The sequence below is a fragment of the Pectinophora gossypiella genome, chromosome 8 (assembly GCF_024362695.1).
Source record: "Pectinophora gossypiella chromosome 8, ilPecGoss1.1, whole genome shotgun sequence".
Lineage (NCBI taxonomy): Eukaryota > Metazoa > Arthropoda > Insecta > Lepidoptera > Gelechiidae > Pectinophora > Pectinophora gossypiella.
The window spans coordinates 15,215,600-15,229,579 of NC_065411.1; positions in this window are offsets into that span (position 1 = coordinate 15,215,600).

A 13,980-nucleotide genomic window follows, 5' to 3' on the forward strand; every position below is an offset into this window, starting at 1 on the left:
GAACTTAATTATGAATACAGACTTCTTACACCAGATTTGAGAGAGTCATAATTAACAAGGCGAGTCAAATCTAACGTATAACACCCTTAAATTATCTAAAAAAAATGCATTATGTACGTAATGAATATTTTATTATGTAAACAGGCTATCAATGTAATTTAAACATTTTAAACCTTATCGTGTTTTAATTAACATTATAATATAATTAATTATGGACTAGAAATGGTAGGTAATAATAAAATTGCGAAATCAACCTACCCTACTGATAATATTTTGCATTTAGTTACTTTGTTATTTATCGGACATTTCGTCGCCTGAAAACCACTTAAGAGCTTTTTCGAAAAATCACATTCGGGTGTGATTTTTGTTAACAAAATCTCGCAATAGACACGGTTGTTTCATTTTTTACCAGTAGAGCTAACATGCGCAATGTGATAAAATTCTCACGGTCATTTTATCGATTCTGACGATATAATTAAGTCGTTTTGTCGATTGGTGCTTCTTCTTCTATTGTGTGGGTTGTGAGGTGAATTACCAACCTCATCAACCCTGATGTCAGGGTTACTATTGAGCCGCCAAAGGCCCCTGACATGACTCATATAACGACTACCGACTAACATCAGTAACCGGGACCAACGGCTTAACATGCCTTCCGAATCACAGATCGTCTTACTTTCGGACAATCAGGTGATCAGACTGTAATGTCCTAACCAAACTAGGGACCACAAAGTAATTTTTGTGATATGTCCCCACCGGGAACCGAATCCAGGACCTCCGGATCGTGAGCCCAACGCTCAACCACTGGACCACGGAGGCCGTTTGGTGCTAATAAGTTATGTCGTTTTGACAAAATGGCATGTTAGGGAGAAAACAAAATTAGCGATTTCGACAAAATTTATTGAATCGATCGATAATTTTATCACGTTGCGCATGTTAGAAATAGGCAAGATAGAAATAAAATGGATGAAATCGAAAAAAAATCGATCGATAAATGAATCGCAATAAGGCTGCCTATTGTGCTTATGATTCATTCGAATGTTTATGTCCTTTGTATATGTTGTTGTGCAATAAAGTATTATTGATTGATTGAAATCAAAGTTTTCTAAAAGAAAAATATTTTCGAATGTGATTTTCTAAACATTGGCGGCTTAATAACAACCAAAATCAAAATATACTCGTAAAGAAATTAAATATACTTTCATTGCACAGATTGCAACACGTAAACATTTGGCGACACTTTATCAATGTGGCGACGCTCTGACATCTTGGCGACACGTTGACAACTAGGCGACGCTTTGACAACTTGGCTACACGTTGACAACTTGGCGATGCTTTGACAACTTGGCGACGCTTTGGTAACAAAGGCTTTTAACATAAACTGTTAGCCTTAGCGTCTCGGTGAGGGAAATATATAAGTTTCCCGCTGTATAAGCGACTCGACCCAAATAAAGTCGAATTGCGGAAAAACCACTCGGTAATGTTTGTCGGTAAATTAATTTCTTTCACTCGAAGACGTACTCGTTGTTGTAAACAAAGAAACAACAACTTACGACCGCCGAGGAAGTCGCATAAAGAGAAATTATATTTGGGGTAAAGTAGGAAAAACGACCTCTTTTGCCGATTAAGGAAATCCGGTGTACCGAAATACACCTGAAGTTACTTGTTTATGTCTGTTATCAATATACCGTCTTATGACAAAACGCAGACTAAAGATAACAAGTCTAAAAAATTGTCCGCACCGCAAAATAATCCACAGATTTTAATCTTCTTCTTATCGTGTCATTTTCGATTGTCGACGGCAAACTAAATAGTATCGGCCCAAAACTTGGCAACAAGTATGGCGCTATCTGCAGCGCTCATCAGATCCTCTTACAGATTTTAATGAAACTAATTCATAACTAAAAAGTCATAACCATTTTTCTGTTATTACTGTACTGATACTACTTTAATATGATTGTAATCAAACATAGTCACTGTGGTCCTGTGGAATACTCACTGTGGTCTTGTGGTATACTCTCTGTGGTCCTGTGGTATACTCACTGTGGTTCTGTAGTATACTCACTGTGGTTCTGTAGTATACTCACTATGGTCCTGTAGTATACTCACTATGGTCCTGTAGTTCACCGGCTTGCTTCTCAAAGAAAGAGCGCTTGTACGAACGTCGGTACCGGACTTGCACCAATGAGTTATTATTTTATATTCAATTTACAATAAACACAGTTAGGTATATAAAGGACGAGCTGTGTTTATATGGCGATACGGCTCACCTATCCCGTTGGTCTAACAGATAGCTCGGTGAAGTGTGAGTATTTAGTGCATCTTGCGATGGATGTAGATACCTCTGACTTCCTTGATTGAGATACTTACATACATACATAAACTCACGCCTATTTCCCACCGGGGTAAGCAGAGACTATAGAATTCCATTTGCTTCGATCCTGACACACTTCTCTTGCTTCCTCCACATTCATCAAACGCTTCATACACGCACGCCGGTTCAGAGTAGATCGTATTGAACCTTTTCTAAGGACATCTCCAATTGATTCTTGATTGATTCTTGATTGAGATATAGCCGTATATTATGTTAAATACAATCTCTACGTTTACAACAGCTATTAATACGAGTAAGTACACATAATCAACGAGACATCGTATCTTAATTTAACCATACAATTTCAAACTCCAATTAAATCAAAATACACCATAAATGTAATCCATCCTCGTCAGCTGAATTCAGTTCAATTTTCTAAAACCTTGGATAAGCATTCTAAAACATCAACGTCAAGTCCCATATTGACCAAGCAATCCCTATTTAGTAGACGGGACTTCGTGAAATACGGAATCAAATCAACTGTATTGCCACTGTCCAATTTGCATTCGAACAGTGAAAAGCCTACAATACGTCACCATCGACAGCTCATTCTCAGTAGTCACGAAATAATAGCCCAAGTACCACGGTTTTGTCAGTTATTCTCCTCCAAAACGCACCTTAACCAAACATTATAAAGTCTCCATAAACTGCACATGAACGTGGTAAACGTATTCGACATGACCAGTCGCAATTGACCCCTCATTCGTCGTACAATCCTGTAACTGCTCACCAAACGTGAAACAAGTCGGGAGTACCAGAGGTCAATTTATGGTGGTACTGAGTCACACGTCAGCAAAATGTGGAGAACAAAGTGCTGGTAGTTAAAAGGGGGGCCGAGTAGCACCATCAATATTGGCCAGGAACCCCCCTCACCCCCCTCAATACAAAATGGCGCGTCGAGAAGAGCTGTCGACTGTCGAGCCAGCTCGACACATTGTGACATCGATGACGGCACAGAGTAATGAATAAATGAGAGGGTTAAGTTGAAAAAACTTAGGAGCTAGTTTCGTCAACTTGGCTTTCAATGGAAAATACTTAGATAATAATTACATAACATACATAAACAGCCTATATACGTCGCACTGCTAGTACCGGGTGAGAGCCTACAGCGTTCCCCATTTGTCCGGCCAAGTAGTTAATGCCATCTGCGGAAAATCTACAATAAGTCACGTCAAAAAAAAAACACTGCTGGGCACAGGCCTCCCCTCAATCAACCGGAGGGGGTAGCATACTCCACCACGCTGCTCCAATGCGGGTTGGTGGAGGTGTTTTTACGGCTAATAGCCGGGACCAACGGCTAATAATTAATCCCGGAAAAATATTTAATGAACAAGGACGACTTGGAAACAAAAACGATCACATAGGTATACCTAAGTATCTATCTACTCATATCACCATGAGTATACTCTATATGTACTACTCATAAAAACAAACTCAGAGTTATTACAAAACGAAGACTAGAGAAAGTAGGTTTAAAATAATAATAATGAAACTAATTGGCAAGTCGAAACAATTCATTGACCAAATTGAAGATATCCTTAGAAAAGATTTAGTACGGCCTACTCTAAACCGACTTACTTTTATGTAAAGGAAGCAAGAGAAGTCAGTGTGTCAGGAAGCAAATGGAATTGCATAGTGTCTGTCGCTGAATAGAAGAATGAGGATGGAAAGGCCCTAAGGCGCATTTTCTATGAGAATTCGCTGTCGCCGGTTCAACCCTACTCTCTTTTACTACTACTCCTGCAAACAGATAACTACGATAGCTTTACTGCTTCTCAAATTCCATATCCCCTTTACCGGCAATGTATACAGAGTGTTAGTGACATCGTAACGAAAACTTTGAGGGATGATTCAGACCATGATTCTGAGTCGATATCAAGTGGATTTTTCCGTCGCAAAAATCATGTATTTATTTTTTATTTTTTTTAATTATTTTCAATTCTATACTTTTGCGATGGAAAATTCCACTTGATATTAACTCAGAATAATCAGCTGAATCATCCCTCTCAGTATTCGTTACGATGTCACTTACACCCCGTACAAGTACATACGGTAGCCATACAAGTAGGTATGGATGTTAGTGACACCGTAACGAATATTGAGGGGGATGATTCAGACCATGATTCTGAGTTGATATCAAGTGGAATTTCCTGTCAAAAAATTCATGATTTTTTTTTTAAATTATTTTCCTATCCATACTTTTGCGACGGAAAATTCCAATTGATATCAACTCAGAATCATGGTCTGAATCATCCCTCAAAGTTTTCGTTACGATGTCACTAACTATTTTATATAGCAGGTTGCAATTTTATCATTACTTTTCGTAAGATACTGTATACAAAAGTATTATTTTGATAGTTAGCCGATCATACTAAGGTTTTTATCTTTTCTGTGATAAGGAGGGATCTCCTTGCATGCTAGTCGATATTTGATTTTTACCCTGGAGATTATAATGTACAGGACGACCTTTTCATGTACTATCGCGGAGCCCCGTGCGTCGCAAAGCTTGCAGACAAGTGGGTAGCAAAGTTGATGTATGAACTATTTGCTCATACTTGTATGGCGTGCGTTTCGCGCTCATTTAACCCTTCCAACCTCTTTCTTCTAATCCGTGGTATCTGCTTACCCCGGTGGGAAATAGACGTGAGTATTATGTAAGTATGTATATTTATAAGCCAACTAGCTTTTGCCCGCGACTTCATCCGCGTGGCGTGTTATAAAAAAAGGATCTTTGTGTGTGTGGGAGTGCAGTCAAATTTCAAGCATCTAACTTATGCAGTTTAGATTTTTTCATACAAATGTTTTTTTCCCGCTTACTTCCGTTCCCGTGGGAATTTTGCAATATCCTGTTGCAACTAAGTTTTAAGTTTACTAAGGTACCTGCATGCCAAATTTCAAACGTCTAACTTAAGCGGTTAAGATTTTTCATACAAAAGGATTTTCCCGCTAATTCCCGTTCCTATGGGAATTCCGGAAATTCCTTTCTTAGTGCACCTCTACGGTACCTACGCTACGTCCCTTCCAAATTTCAAGTGCCTACGTTTAGCCGTTTAGGCTGTGCGTTGATATGTCAGTCAGTAAGTTTCTCCTTTTATATATTTAGATATATTTGTTCTGTTACTGCCTACGATCCTATACAAACACACGTCTTTTCAGAATACGTCGACAACATTGATTCAGCAACTATCGGCCCAATAGACGCAGATTCAGGCGCCCATGTTTACTTAGCGTCTACACAAATGCCTTGAGGCTCCACTTGGCTATTGTACGGAACCTTAGCAAACAAACACCAAGTTATGCAAGCCTGTGCAGCTTATTGCATCGTGCTATTCCGAAACTGAATGCATACTTAAGTTTATTTTTAACCAGCTTCAAAAAAAGGAAGTTATCGATTTGACCCTTAATGAGAGACTTCAGGGACTTACCAATCGGCGTTCCCCTAAAACACTTGTAATATTTCAACTTCTAATTTTATAGATAACAGATATACTCGTATGAATCTTTTATCTTTGTTTTTGTGTATAAATGACGACCCTTTTTATTACACCAAGGTACAATTACAACTTCCAGCCATTATTATTCTGATCAAAATAAACAGAAGCAATATAGGTAGCAACATCATTCTATACATAATGTGGTCCAAACATCAAGCAACTATTACTTCAGCCATTATATTATTACACGTTTTGATTATATTACATTATTATAATTATGTACCCCAATTATCCATCAAAAAATATATAATTGAAAATAAATTAAATTTATAAAAATAATAATAATATATGCTTGTCTTCCCGGGCATGTCGTAAAAACCGACAGAGGGATTGCGTCCTCTAACATGATGGACTAATGTTATGGGCGATAGGCTGATCCCTTATCACCATAAGGTTCATCATATCCATCTTAGGACTTCGTATCAACAGTGGCTGCAAGTTGTCTTTGATTACTTGTGGCTCTGCCCACCCCATTTGGGATTACGGGCGTGAGTTTATGTATGTATGTATGTATAAAAATAATATCATGAATTTTTCGACGGAAAATTCCACTTGATATCAACTCAGAATTATGGTCTGAATCATCCCTCAAAGTTTTCGTTACGATGTCTCTAACACCCTGTATCCGAGACTTCAAAGCACTTGCACAAACACAAACGCTCTTGAACGATTCTGAACCCTTTACAAATAGAAACCTATGAACCAATAGCTCGCTTGCACATTATTGCAAGCCGACCACAGACTCGCTATTCATTGGAGCTTCGACAAAGGGAGTTATTTCTTACCACGGATAATTATTATGTAGCAATGCATTATCTTTCGAATTATTGAGCGGTGCACGTGTGTTTTAGAATGGCTAAGCAAAAGTCAATGGAATTATAATATTTAAAGTAATTGGGTTCTTTTTGGGATGGAACTTATTAAAGAAAAAACATACTAGTTCGTACACATTTATATTGACATCCAACGTTCATTATACACTTACATTTGTACACATACAGGTAGCGATACAAGTAAGTACGTATAGTTAGTGACACCACAACGAATACTGTGGGGGATGATTCAGACCATGATTCTGAGTTGATATCAAGTGGAATTTTCGTTCGGAAAAATAATGTAATTTTTGGTGTATTTTTAATGATTTGCACTTCCATACTTTTGCGACGGAAAATTCCACTTGATATGAACTCAGAATTATGGTCTGAACCATCCCTTCAAAGTTTTCACTAACACTCTGTATAGTCTGGTACAATTTTTGCCCTGTATACCCCTGTATAGTCGAATTTGGTACAGTTTTTTTCCCGAAGGTAACAAATTAGATTTGAACGTGATACTAAAAAAAATTGTCTGTCGAACTATTTGAAACTATCCCTCATGGATTGCATCGTAGTGTGCGACCAAAACAAGTAGAGTCTGAACAAATTCGAACAAAGGCTAACTGGTGCAATATCGGTGCAACTCTTCCTTTTTCGGGGTTCCACCACGGCAATGCGGAACGAGATTTCGATGAGACAAACTATAATTGTGCTACAGTATAAGTATATACATACATACATAAACTAACGCCCCTAATCCCTAATGGGGTGGGCAGAGCCTCAAGTAATCAAAGACAACTTGCACCCACTGTTGATACGATGGCTTTAGCTGGATATGATAAACCTTATGGTAATAAGGGATCAGCTTATCGCCCATAACATAAGTCTATCATGTTAGGGGACACAATCCCTCTGTCGGTTTTTACGACATGCGCGGAAAAACAAGCAGCTAAACGTGTTCTATGTTTTTTATTTGCTCCCAGAACATCATAGAAGCGACACTACGCGATACTTCGCGAGCGTATACTTACTTAGTATAAAAATACTCTGCAAAAATACCCCGAGACATTTAAAAATATTGGCGTCAGATGGACTTAGGATTCAGACGACCCGATCAACCATAGAAGCGGATAAGCTACTCGTCTGAAGAAATCCCCTAGAGGGGTCTCTTCCTACAACTCTCTTGTTTTGAGATATCCATCACCATCTGCGCGGGAATGCAACCCACCCATCGCGTGATGTCTCCAATAGTTACCAGGCTATGTAAAATTTTTAAAAGGTTTTTTAGATTTGTGCTCAAAATTGACGTGTATTCCATAAACTATATGCCTGTCGATTACCCGTTCCTTTCGTTTTCGGCGGATAAGAAAATGAAAGGTATAACTTAAAATAAAATTAGGATGTGTATGCAGGAATCCGGGCCATTGTCTGTAGAAACAAAGAGCTTATGCGCAGGGTATTGCAACGCCACAACTCGATAAACACAGTTCACTCACAATATTGAGTGCAGCTTGGACAAAGGATGCAATATCGGTCATGTTCAGGTTGAGAGGTAAAACTTGCAACTAGAGCATGGATACGTGCAACGTAGAATCTCAATTTTGACAGACATAGAGATACAGATTATCAGAAAATTAAAGGTAGATAGGTAGGTTGGTAGGATACATTTTATACATAAACAGCCTATATACGTCCCACTGCTGGGCACAGGGCTCCCCTCAATCAACCGGAGGGGGTATGGAGCATACTCCACCACGCTGCTCCAATGCGGATTGGTGGAGGTGTTTTTACGGCTAATAGCCGGGACCAACGGCTTAACCTGCCCTCCGAAGCACGGAATCATCTTACTTTTTCGGACAATCAGGTGATTCAAGCCTGAAAAGTCCTTACCAAACAAAGGACAGTCTCACAAAGTGATTTCGACAATGTCCCCATCGGGAATCGAACCCGGACCTCCAGATCGTGAGCCTAACGCTCTAACCACTAGACCACGGAGGCTTTTCCCGTCTAGTTGGAGGCGGATACAATACGGAGGCGGTTGGTAGGATACAAGATCTTTATTTCTGTTTAAGACGTTACATAAATGCAGTGGCGGCCCTAGCAAAATTAGGTGGTGCAAGCCCTCAAAGTGGCACCCATCAGCCCCTTAAAATACAAAACTTTTCGTTTAGTTTACGCCCATTGAAATTTACCTGTTTAAATATTTTGAATAAATATTATTATTAATATAAAAATAAATAATAATATTATTAATATTAATATCATTTTTTATATTAATATATATATATTTTTTTCAATAAATGTTTCTTGTTCTTGTTAAAAATGTTTACGGCCACCCTGTATGAGTTTTATGTGGCCGCAATCTAACCCGATGAAGTTACTTTGCGGCCAGGGTGGATCAGTCTTGGTTGATTTTGGCTACCTCCCCCCCGCCCCCCTCCACCATATCAACTCAGAATCATGGCCTGAATCAGCCCTCAAAGTTTCCATTACGATGTCACTAATACCCTTTATATATGATGCAGTAGTACTAAATAAATAGAAGGCCCAAGCTGGAGAGCTTTTCCAACTGGACACCACGAGTTTTCACCAGTTCTATTCTACTTATACACATTGTAATAAAGCAGGCATGTTATTGCATCTTCAGCAGTCTAGCAGTATAGCACTCGAACAAAGGAGACTGCAGCAGTACAATGTCCTGGAGGAAAATAAAAGATGGCTTCGTACTCAAGTAGTATTAAAAGGAGACTCGTAAAACGACTGACTTTAAAGCCTTTCTAGAACAGCTTTTGTTTTTCTAGATGATTAGATGGTATTTGTATACAATATAGTGTTATGTGCCTGTGAATTGTTTATTTTTGTACACATACCTACATTATTACGACTTCATGAATTTGAATTAATTTTTGGAACACAGATAATTGATATCACATGATTTTTTCGATCTTCTTATCGTGTGGGTTGTGAGGTGGATTACCAACCTCATCAACCCTGGTTTCTGGGTTATTATTGAGCCGCCAAAGGCCCATGACATGGCTCATGTAACGATTACTTACTTACATCGGTATGTAGTAACCGGGACCAACGGCTTAACGTGCCTTCCGAAGCACGGATCGTCTTACTTTCGGACAATCAGCTAACTAGCCTGTAATGACCTAACTAAACTAGGGATGACAAACTGTTTTTTGTGATATGTCCCCACCGGGATTCGAACCCGGGGCCTCCGGTTCGTGAGCCTAATGCTCAACCACTGGACCAGGGAGGCTGTTTCGATTTTGTTTCGTTTATTTAGGGGCTTTTAACAAAGTTTGTTATGCCAGCCCTATCAATCAAGACTGTCTAAAACTGATTAAAAATCAGCATCAAAAAACAGACTAAAATGTGATGCTGTTGTGAATGAAAGCAATAATAGGCTCGCCCATATCTATTTGACAGGTCCGGGTTTTTAAAGAAGCGACGGCCAACCTGCGAAGGGTAAACCCGCCAGAAAATGCATTTCTCGGGAATGTGGGTTTCCTCACGATGTTTTCCTTCACCGCTGTGCACGTGAAAATCATTTATGATCCAAACATGAATCCGACAATAATTGGTTTAAGCCTGTGCTGGATTCGAACCTGCGACCTCAAAGTGAGAGGCAAGCGTACCAACTGGGCTACCACGGCTCGATTTGATGAAATCATCAGTAGAAAAATATTTATAATGCAATCTTTTGAAACTACAACAAGAAATATTTGGTTAATAACTCTATCTACTTATAGATATATTCGCTCCGTCCTTCGTTACGATCTTTTCCCCAAACATTTTCTCAACAATACCGAAGACACAATGAAATCCGATACTCATTAAAAGTTAGGATCCTGTTGGAAACTTATCAATTTGTCTTACATTGCTTGTTATGTTCAAGTTTATGTAACCGAGAGTAGGCGGCAGTATCAGTGTTCGTCGTGTCTTTGCTATGTAGGGATTCCCTCTCCTCAATATCGATGTCGATAATATTATAATGGCCCCGATTCCTGCAGATACCTTCTAATTTTATTTTAAGTCATACCCGTCATTTTCTTATCCGCCGAAAAGGAAAGGGACGGATAATTGACAAATGTTAATTTTAAAATAAGTGAATAACCCGGGCTAATAAAATAGGCGTCTCGCTGATATGCAACCCGTTTGACGTGCGCTGTCAACTTAATTTTGTCCTTTTCGGTGGATAAGAAAATGACAGGTATAACTTAAATACCAATATTTTATCTTTCGATGATGATGCTGTTCAAAATAATTATGATGATGAAACTTAGCACAAGTCATGTATGGTGTGTTATCCAGACTATCGCCCTTATGGCAGTTCAACAAAAATAAAATGATCAAAAAATTCGCACGAATCGGTTCAGGTCATCATACCAATCTCGATTTTTTTTAGATTTACATTTCTCTTTGAGAGCTATGTTTACTTTCTACTGAAACACTTCAGGACTCCGACACCGACCTCGTTGGCGAGGTCGACGATTTTCCTAATTCAGTAATTATCACTATCGGCCCGCTAGAGTCGACTGATTCTTCCAATTAAAATCCGCTCAGACGCCTTGAACCGTCGATTGCGTCCAATTAGCCTCAGGCCTGTTGTCTTACATTCCCCCCATTTGTAACGCCAAGCAGTTAATGCCATCCGAGGTAAAGCTACAATCATTGATTTCCCACTACCGTAGATACTCGTACAGCGATTGATACAAAAATGCGGCGAAAACTTCTCGCTTGTTTAACTATACATTCATATATAGCAGTATATAAAAATCGTGTAAATTAAGAAAGTACGCATCGTCTTATTACGTATATAAGCGCGTGGTACTTCGTAACGCGGTCGGGTTATACTGCGACTTGGATTGACCGGGAGTACTTGTTTTAGTGTATTTTAAACAAAAATAATAATTTTGGTTTGTTTTACTGCGAAAATTAAAATGTTTATACCATGATAGAATGCACAATGTCATTACTTATTCCATCCTTCTTTTTTCGCTTTGAACTTCTATTTTTACAAGTTTTACCACGCACTTCTCCGTGTTACCAGTTCGGAGCCTAATCGCGCACTTAGGTAAAGTACTGTCAACATCGCTATATTAACAGTAACTTTACGTCTGAGAAGTGAAGTGAGTGAGTGAGTGAGTAAAGCTACGGTAGTAGTAGTATTATTAAATCTATGGCTACAATGATTCATGTCAAAAAAACAACTATCGATATGATAATTAAACCACATAATAACGGTTTCTTACCGATTTTAACACGATCCCGATGATAACAGTGTCGAAATATCGGGAGTACCTCTAGAGAAACGCGGTAAGAACCCGTTATTATGTGTTTTAATTATGATAATAACCGCGTAAACTTAAAACAATGTATCGATATGATTCGCATCACTAGTGACGTTTCGTCATGTCGAGTACCCTAGAGCGGCCCTTGTCTCGCCGTCGCTCCCAACTCACCTCAACGAATAAGACTACTTTGTTATCATTGTACAATCATATTACACTCATACTTTTCTTTTGTCCGTACTTGAGACAATGAAAGACCCTTCTTTTAACAATAGTATTGTATTTCTGATCAGATTTTTATCCAGGATTTTGTTTTGGGGATGTCGGAGGGGATTATGGTGGGAAAGATCGAGTATGAGCAAGGGGTTTTTATTTATTTATTTATTTAATAAACACACGTAACAGGTTACAAACATAAATCTTATGAAATTATACACTTTTTGAGGTTCAGACTGTAACCCAACTAAACGTATGCAATCTTACATAACAACAACATACATAATATTAGGATAGTCAGAGGCAGATCCATCGCAAAATGAATTACGTACCCATGCCTGAAAGCTTTCTGTTAGACGAACGAGATAGGTGGTGAACTGTATCGCCTTCTGTAATGGTCAAGTCACCTGTTTAGTGAAAACTGCACTTAAGATAAACTAATAACTAATTATAATTAAAACACATAATAACGGGTTCTTACCGCGTTTAAATCAGGGATATGAGACTCCCGATATTTCGACACTGTTTAAAGTGCCATGACCACGGGATGACTGATGCTTTAACGCGGTAAGAACCCGTTATTATGTGTTTTAATTATGATAATAACCGCATATACCTAAAACAATGTATAATAACTTTTTGGCGCAAGTCCGATGAACCACAGGACTATAGTGACATTTTAATGTTCTTCTTCTTTTAATCCCTTGTTGGGACGTAGGGCTCGATCAACCGATTTCCAATCCTCGCGATTTTTTGCAGCCTAGCTGTACGGTCACGAGCATTAATATGTATACACTTAGGTACCATGTCACATTAACTTTTTCGAGAAATTGAACTGTAAGTCTCACTAAATGTCAAATATGTCAGTGCGACAGAGTCCTAAAGTGGGTACATTATATTGCTCATGACTGTATTCAAGGGTTTTTAATGGATGTTTTATAACTTTTGCCGATTTTTTTTTTTGGCTAGACGGCATGGATAATGCCTGTCTTGTCATCGAAGTATTTGACCTATAGAGGCAGCGTACTCGTATGTTATCTACGTGTATAAACGTCATACGGCTATGGGTCGAAGCCCTCGAAATAATGCGCTCAGCAGCGTCGGCGCGAAATCCGTGCCGCAGGCGCTGAAGTGGGTATGCAAACTGGGGCCCGCCTTCAACTCACGTGAGAAAATATAACCTATCTCATGTTGCAAATGACAAGTTCTCATTTGGTACGTGAAATGGGTACGAACCTAAGTTGAATGCGAGCGATTCAAAAATAGAAGCCTTGATTTCGGTAAAATTCATAAGACTATTAATAGGATATTTTATTCAATATTTTGGTATTTTTTTGTACATTTTTGCCGTCTTACTGCTTCATTTTCTATGAAGCCCCGATTGTTTTTCAAATATCCTTAAAAATAATAGACAGTATAATGAACTGTAAAATTAATATTTTCTAAATAATGTCTATAAGGAAAAGTGTAGTATAAATGAATGTGGGTTCTTCCCAATATCGCTAAGGACAGTTGTAAAGTACGCATTATAAACATTCTCCGGAATTATGAATGTAGGGATTTACTAGTATCTATTTATTCATTATACTGCATTATGAAAGGATTGTCCGAAAAAGTAAGATGATTTCATGCTTCGGGGAGCACGCTAAGTAGTTGGTCCCGGCTATTAGCCGTAAAAAACCTCACCAACTCACAATGGCGCACTGTGGTGGACTACCTATGCTTCTTACGCCCTCCGGTTGATTGAGGGGAGGCCTGTGCCCAGCAGTGGGACGTATATAGGC